Below are 8459 nucleotides of genomic sequence, written 5' to 3'. Positions count from 1 at the left end.
GTTTTGTGGACGTGTAATGTGGTCTGGCCCGACCCGACCCGACCTGAACCAAACCTCTGACGCCAATTCTGGGCAGACCGGAGCGCCAGTCATGACCTACGCTGCACTTGAAATATTGTGCTCTGCTGTGGTGGTGATAAGTGCAGTACGTTGGCGCCATTCAAATCCCAAACGCAATTGGACGAGAAATGCCGCGGCAATGACAAGGAACGGGGGAGCAGCACGAATGGCTGGGGGGCAGCAGCTGGCAGGGTGTATTAGTTTGAACTGTCATTTCTATTGAGACAGTACCTCGACGACAGGCTTCCCGCCAGAAGAATGCGATTATTTTAAAAGGAATTTAATTAAAATTTTACAAATTGCGGCTCCGAATGGGCTTCCCTGAGTCCCAGAAATCGTCGCCACTAAAACGCACACACATGCTGGGGCTGCCACGCCAGGGCAGAGAGGACAGGCAGGGGGCTAGAGTCGTCTTCAATTAGCAGGGAGTGAACATCTAATTAGCTTCGCTGGCTGTGCGTTGGTGCGGTGGCTGGCTGGTGACTGCCTGGTGGCCCCGAAAAAGGGAATCAGAAATCACACGCTGGCGGCATCTTCGAGTCAAGTGTCGCTCCTACGGTGGGTGGCCCAGGGAGTGGGGCGACATGGGCGACACGTGCAAGTGGCAGGGGCTGGCCCCCAATTACCTTCACAGAAGGAAGCCACATAAGCGGCTTACAGATTTAATTATACGCACGAAACTAAGCCGCCAATGCCAGCGACTGCAGTGTCTATGGACATACTTGAACTCGTACTCGTACTCGTACTGCCCAGAGGAAGTAGGGAGCAAGTGGAGGTCAGAGTCCTCCATACATCAGGGTCAGACTGATCCAATTAATAAGTCACAATAAGCGGTGCTTACACTCCTTTCTGTCGTCTCAGCTCCACTGAAAGGCAGCAATTGTGATACTGATGGTGCGATGCGTGGATAGCTCCTCCTCTTCAAAGGAGGGGGGCGGCAAAGGTGGGGGGGGGGGGGGGGGGGGGGGGGGGGTAAAGACTGGTGGGAAAGCAAATAATGCAGAGATCACAAACCGCTTGGCCTTTCAACTGGGAGGGCGGAGGCCATGGCATGTATTATGCAGGAATGCAATGGAAAACGAGCTCAAAGTCAATCAAATGCCCATTAAAAATAGAACGGGCTCGGGCAGGATTCTCTAATTTCAATTTCCTGTTTTGCTAGTAAAGGCAGAGTGCGGTCGGTGGCTGATGGTGTGTGGGCGGAAAGGTCGCGAAAGCGACCACTAATTAGTTCTGAGGCCAGGCGAACGAACGGACACAAAGTCCAATGCTCATTAATTAAAAGCGGATTTGTCTTACTTGCTATCGCTCTCATCGGGGAAGTGGGTGGGAGGCCAGCCGCATAGAAAACCCACAGCATCCAGTACCAAGTTGGACCCGACCCTCGACCCTCGACCCCCGACCAGATGGCGGTGTGTAGCGGTGCCATCCCACAACTGTAATCGTTCACAATCGCACAGAGAGGAGCCGTCCATCGAAGGCTGAATTTTGTCTGTGGCAGAAATCGCGGCGCCTACTGCGCCGGGGAGGCATATATTGATGTGTGATGGCAAACACAGCGGCACCCTCGCAAAACACCATTGAAGTGAGCCATTGTGAGTGCGGCTCGTATCAGAATGTGCCTCTGGCCCTGCCCCTGTACCAGCCCCTGCCTAGAGCGTTGCGATGGGACAGGCACTGGCGACACGTGCTCGCTCGTTCGTTCGCTGCTCCGCTGCTAGAACGAAAAAGCGGAGTTATAATAAAATTGGGTCTTAAAAAGATTTAAGTTTCTTCCCGTTTGTTGAAGCTGTTGTGTCGCTGTTGTGCCTGTTGTCGGTGCTGCATACTGTTTAAACATTGATAAGCCAGAGAGCTGCCAGAGATATGCAAGCAGGAGGCGGTCCCAGAGACAGGCTTGCCTTGGCTTGGCTTGGAGGAGGCTTGGTCAAAGTTTTATTTCGCTTTTTATGTACATACATTAATTTAATGTTGCCAAATATTGCGCTTGGCTCCGCGCCTTCTGTTTGCCCTCCCCTCCGCTCCGCTTTGTACCGGGAAGGGGTGTGGGTGCGCGGACACGGCTCTACCATTCTTCCGCCTGTCAGCCCATTGTAATCCATACTTGCGATTTCCCCTGGATCTCTGTAAGAGTATGCAGAGTGTGCCTCGAATTTGGATAATAACAACGATAACGTGGATAACGATGTATGGTGCATGCATCAGGAGTGGGGTACTTCTTGTTTGTTTCAGCTCCGTTCCGTGTGTTCCGTTTCCGTCTCCGTCTCCGCCTTTGGCCTCGCCTTTGACTTCGACTTTGCCTTGGCCTTTGTCGATTTTTTGCCGTCGAACGACTTTATTTTTAGCCAAGATGAAGGAAAAAAGTTATGAATCGAATCGCAAACAAAGGCCGGAAGCGACTTGGATTTGATGCAGCAGCAGGCTTCTTCTTCTTCGTCTTCTTCGAACTAGACACTCGGCGTGTGTGCATGCCGCTTCTCTATGCTGCCCGTGCTGCCCGTGCTGTGTGCCCCAGCAACAGCAGAAACAGCAGAAGCAGCAGCAGCAGCAGCAGCAAAGGAAACAACAATTCCATCGAGTGCCAACACAGAAGGAAATTGAAATGCAATTTCAAGGAGAGCGGAGGCAGTTGTGCGGGGCAGGTGCGGCAAACGGTGACTGTTAAACGATTTAAAATCGTTATACAAGTACGTTTGCAACACGCAGACAAATCGCATTAGCGGAGAAGAGAACAGCTCAGCTCCCAGCTGATATGTACATACATACATACATACAGACGTATCTAAAAGTGTATTTATATTCTATATAAAATATACAAATATTTTTAAGGCGATATTGACCATTGAACGTTTCTCATTGATCCAAAATAGTAAAAATATTGTATTTTAAATAGGTACATATGTATGTTTGTATGTATGTATGCACTGGAACAAAGTTCAACTTTGACAAAATATTATGAAAATTCTAGATGTCAAAGAACCGTGTATTTGTTCTGGCTACCTTTTTGAAGATCTATATTTTTCAAAAACACTTTATTTAATGAAAATATCTTAATTTTTTCAGTATTAAGATATTAATTTAGAAAGCTGAAATGGCTTCTCTCTGTGTTTTGTCATCTCTCATGACAAGACAGCATGCGGCAGTCATTGCGATGCATCGGTTCTGCTAGCAATTACAATATATTCTATAAGTTATATAAATAATACGATTTCACATATGTATCCTGTCTGAGTACCGGGTGTAAAAGGAGGGCCGAGTCCCCTGCCGCGACTTACAACGTTCCGTCTCTTTTATTTTGCAGCCGAACAAATTCCTCTAGTTCGGATAGCCGCAAAGCAGTATTAAATATACCAATATAGAAGACTTCTCTAAGGACAATCTATTCTATTCTTGGGTGATAATAATTATTTGTTTTAATAATAATTATTTATGATCAAAAAAGACAAGAATCTCATTTGATTTTTTGGGTATCTTTATATGAGATCACATGCGGAGGCTGGCGACAGCTGGCTGCAGCTGCCAGAGTTGCAGACGATTCAGCACTTCATGGCCGCACTTCACTTTTTGTAGCTATAGCAACAGGGTAACTGGTAGCCCGGGTAAGTTATAGCGATGTGGCGTTGTCATCAATCAAAATTAAAATCAACGCATCCTTCGATGATACTCGTGGCTGAATGCTAAATGGCTGTCGTTTGTTTGTTTTTGGCGTCGATTCGGTGCAACGGCCTTTGATGGGCTTCATTTCTCCAGGTGACACTTGAGTGGGCTTTGTCTTTTGCGCCGCATGATCCAGCAGCTAGGCAACTCACACACGCCCATATTCTGGGTGACTGTTCATCATGGCCTTCGGTCGCATAAATTGCTCGCTTTTTCATTAATTTCAAGCCGGAATTTATGACATTTGCTCGAACGAGGCAAGCTTCAAGTTAATGGAAACAAATCAGAGCATCGCATAATTTAGCTCCAAGCGCAGGCGGAGGCGGAGGCGTAGGTGGAGGTCTCGGGACGAGGTCTTGGGAGGCTGAGAAAACCGAGACCAGCGGCTTGTTTTGATTTATTTCGGCAACATGTCGCCACATTGTAATTTTTTACCAAAATATGAAGGCAAAATGCAAATGACTCCCATCACACATGGACGCACAGTGGGTAGGGAGCGACGATTTTGTGTGGCTAATCCGTCTTCATTTGCTTGTGGATTCATCCCCGTAGGGAATGCCAAATCAAGTGCATATGTTTGTACTCGTATATGATAGCTGATGCACCATCACTTGTACATACATATGTATGTGTCCACTCATTCGTGTTCACTGTGCCGGCCGAGTGAGCGTCGCGTCCCATTCATAAAGATTTCAATGCGTGTCGGCAAACGGGGCGGATGCGCAACGTCGATTTAAAGGGCTTCTCCAACAAACACACAGTCGGACTCGTGATTTTGTCAGTGTGTGTGAGACGTGTTTTTGTGTGCAAGTATATGGTGTGGGGCTCATGTCTGTGTATATGTAAGCCGGCAAACGTGCCCCGCCTGCCAAATGGGCAATAGGGGACTCTAAAACCGAGTCCTGGGCCCACAAGCCCACAAGCCGATCGGAATCAGAATCGGAATCGGAATGGACTTTCGCCCTCTTGTCCCCCCGAAGGTTCTGTTCTGATTCGGGGCGTGCACAAATATTAATCATTCTAAAGAGAAAAACATACTGGCTGGACCGACGTTTACTTAAGCCGGCCAAAAATAAATCCCGAGACAAATGGCAGCCATGTTGCAGGTATTAATACCTGATGCCATCTGGCCTTTTTTTCAGAAGACAGTGGGGAAGTTGGGGGCCAATCAGAAATCAACCACAAAGGAGGACGAGGATTCCAAGTACGAGTCCGAACAATTTATATTCGTATTTCCGTATTCCAGAGCCAGAAATCAGACTGAACGAGTGATGGAACAGGTTTATTCCTGGTCTCCGCCCTATTCTTGTGGTCTTCTGGCTGATTGCTCAATTAATGTCTATCGATGGAGCCTCCTCAACAATTTCTCTTCCATTCGATCCCATCTCATCCATATTTGAGGAGTTGCCAACCAGTTGCCAGATGTTTTGAATTATTAAACGTGCCCCTGGCCCTGGCCCTGGCCCTGGCTCTGGTTCGACGCTGGTGGTCCATCTAATCCGGATAAAGTGTAATCATTGAGTGAGCTGTTTACGTTTTTATTTACCCAAATATTGCTCCTAGCTGCCAGTGGGCCCTTCTGGCAATTGAGCATGGGTCTGGGTCTGGGTCTGGGTCTGGGTCTGGGTCTAAGTCTGCCCTTCCTGGTATTTGCATAGGTCAGCCGCCAGGAATTCTGGGACCATAGCCACTACCACAGCACACCACCACACCCGCCCTTGCCCTATCGCCTTTACCTTTAGCATTACCATTACAATTCCTATTGCCACTTGCTCGGCTAGCCCTTGGCCATGCTCGAATCAATCGCAGGGCAGCTCAGCTAATTAACTGGCTAAGTGAGTGGTTGCTTTTTTCTGTGCGTTGCTGCTGTCTGTTGCCAGTTGGCTGTTGCCTATTGGCTTCACCTCGAGCAGATCGGAGATTGCCTCTTCCGCTGTGCCCACGCTCGGGACCGGGCCCGGGTTTATTGTTGCGAGCTGACTCGATTTATGTGTTTAGCGCCATTGCCTCCAAACAAATGAGAGCCCGGGAATGAACAGCATGAAAGGAAGAAAACAAAGATGCTCAAAGATTGCTCATTTCAACGTAATTTGAGTTTAGAGCAACAGCATTAACAGAAGCATCAGAAGCAGCAGCAGCAGCAGCAAGGGCAAATGCTCGTAAAATATTGCCAGGGGGCGGAGTGGAGAAACAGTGAAAAACAGTGGGAAAAGTTAAATAAAAGTTTTCGGCGTCGCCGCGGAACTTCGAGGGAAAGCCAAAAAGGATTTGGCGCCCAAGTCAATAAACCAAAAACCTCTCCGTGTCTAGCCACCCAACCATCAACCCACCCAACGGGAGCGAACCACCGCCGAATCCGAGTGCGGCTTAGGCTCTGATGCTCTGTCTGGAAGGCAGCCCATTGCCTCCATTGCGATTGCGGCGGGTACACAGCTTATCCAGAAAGCGCAGAGCCGAGTCATCAGAGAGCGAGCTGTGGCAGCCACAATCCAGGTGAAGTCCACTCACCGTGTCCGCTATTGACTTGGGACTCGGCCTAAACGGTTAACGGTAAACCTAATTACTTCACAGCGCAAATATAAAATTAACTACCTAATGATATTTATTTTAAAAGCCAAATGCTAAAATGGGGAAAATGGTAAGTCATTTACGCAGCTCGCCTTCTCGCCCTCTCGCCTTCAGGTCTTCTCGTCTTCTTGGCAAACCGAACCTCTTTGAGGGCCAGCACACCTTCGAATCGCACCTTTTCCACTGGTCCAACGACAGTCCCGGGGCACAGATGGGCACTCCATTAGCCGGGGCCAGCAGGAAAAATTTAATATCCATTTGTGTCCGGAAAATCCAAAGCATTTCCCCATAATTATCTCTTCTCTCCAGTGCCTATCCTGCGCCCTATCCATGCCTACCCATACCCAGGCCCATGCCGATGCCGATGCCTATGTCCGTGTCCGGGACACGCACAGTCCCTAAGAAAGCTGCACTTGGCTGTGTCCACTTCTAATGCTGACTGTGATGCTAAGCAGAAGGACATAGAGACGCAGATGCCACGCCTAAGCCGACAAGAAGCAACGAACAGCAGCCCCAACCGACGCCCACTTCCGCACTCGCACATAGGGATGGGTCTGGGTCTGGACCTGCTCTCGTAGCGGAAAAGCGCTGGCCCCCCACTGCTTTTATCCCGGCAGCCGGACAGCAATCCTCCAGCATCTTTAATGCCATTTTTAGTCTAATTATGGTCGCGTGCCTTTGGGCCCGTTTTCGCGCAACTCGAACTCGCTTAAAGCGTCGGCTGCCAAATGTACGGGTACGAGTACGAGTACGAGTGCGATTACGAGTACAAAACACTTTACAGTTTTTATGACCCATCCTTGTGTGCTGTGTCCCTCCTCCTCCTCCTCCTCCCCCTCCCGTTGTCGTTGCCTTGCATCGCAGTGTGCCGGCAATTTATACGTTGCTGAGTGGAAGTCAGGCGAAACGAGGACGAGACTTGGCACGGTCTAAAGACGAGAAACTTTAGGCTTTAACTTCAGCTTGGTCCAAGCCAAAAAACTTTTGTCGTCGAATGGGGAATGGGCGGAAACTCATGGGGCGAGTAAATTCCCACTCACTTTCAGCCAAAGCCAACTATTTTTTGTGTGTGTTTTTCTAAGCCTGTCTGTCAGGAGTGCAGTGTCGGTGGGGGCGGCACACGAAAACAGGACACCCATAGTTAATAAATGCCTGCGGATCACGGGAACAAGCAGCTGGGTGGGGGCGATTAATTCATTATTCAATGGCATTCGCAACCTCGTCCTCATTATGCATTCACGGAGTATCTCGCAAATGCTCCTCATTATTAGTGGTACGAGTGCGCGGGCGAGTATTTGTATCTGTGTCTGCGTCGTTGAATATCTTATGCCGGTCCGCATGATGCCATTAAGCGACAGCAGTGTAATTTTCGACCTACCTGAATCTGAATTGCATTAACATTGAGGGAAGTGGAAAGTGGAAATGAATCGAAATGGCCGGGAATTACTCCATAAAGTTTAAAACAACAAAAGCCATGCTGATACTGCTGCTGGAGCATCGTGAGCATCAAGCCATAACAAATGCAAATACAATAATTAAAATTAATTAAAGTCCAAGATAAATAAATAAATGGAGACCGTGAACAGCCAACCCAAGCTCAAACTCGAACCCAAACCAGGCGAAAGCAACCCAAACCAAATGTTCTCGGCCAGGGGCTCTGGCCCGGGCCGATTCTGGCAAGTTTAATTAATGCTGTGGCATTATTTATATTCCCAGCAAAGTTTGTCTTTCGCGGCCCCGCAAGAGTCAAATTGAATTAATCAATTTAGGCAAATATACAACAACAAAAAATAAAGAAACACCAAAAGCATCCCAGAACTTCGGCGAGCCGGAGGCTCTTACACAGTAATGATCACGGAACGGAATGAACCCATTTATGTACGGCCCCCGGAGTTAACTTCTCATAAGATTCAGCAAGTGGGCTGCTCCTACCAACTCAAAAAGTTACCGGGAATTGTGAACCGTGAATCACAATCACATAGTGTAAGAGTAGCTCCGAGAAACAGAAGTGAAGTGTGCAGTTGGCTGCCGAATATGTGGGTAGCAGGCAAGAGTTCATCTGGGAATAGTTCCTGGGGCTACTGGGGGAAACAAAATAAATTTCGGCTCTGTGGCAGAGTCTGGCATCTGCACGCGGATGGAAATCAGTGAGGCCACATGGCTTCGGGGACGGG

Source organism: Drosophila pseudoobscura, chromosome X, assembly GCF_009870125.1.
Source record: "Drosophila pseudoobscura strain MV-25-SWS-2005 chromosome X, UCI_Dpse_MV25, whole genome shotgun sequence".
Lineage (NCBI taxonomy): Eukaryota > Metazoa > Arthropoda > Insecta > Diptera > Drosophilidae > Drosophila > Drosophila pseudoobscura.
Note: the sequence above shows the minus strand (reverse complement) of the source record.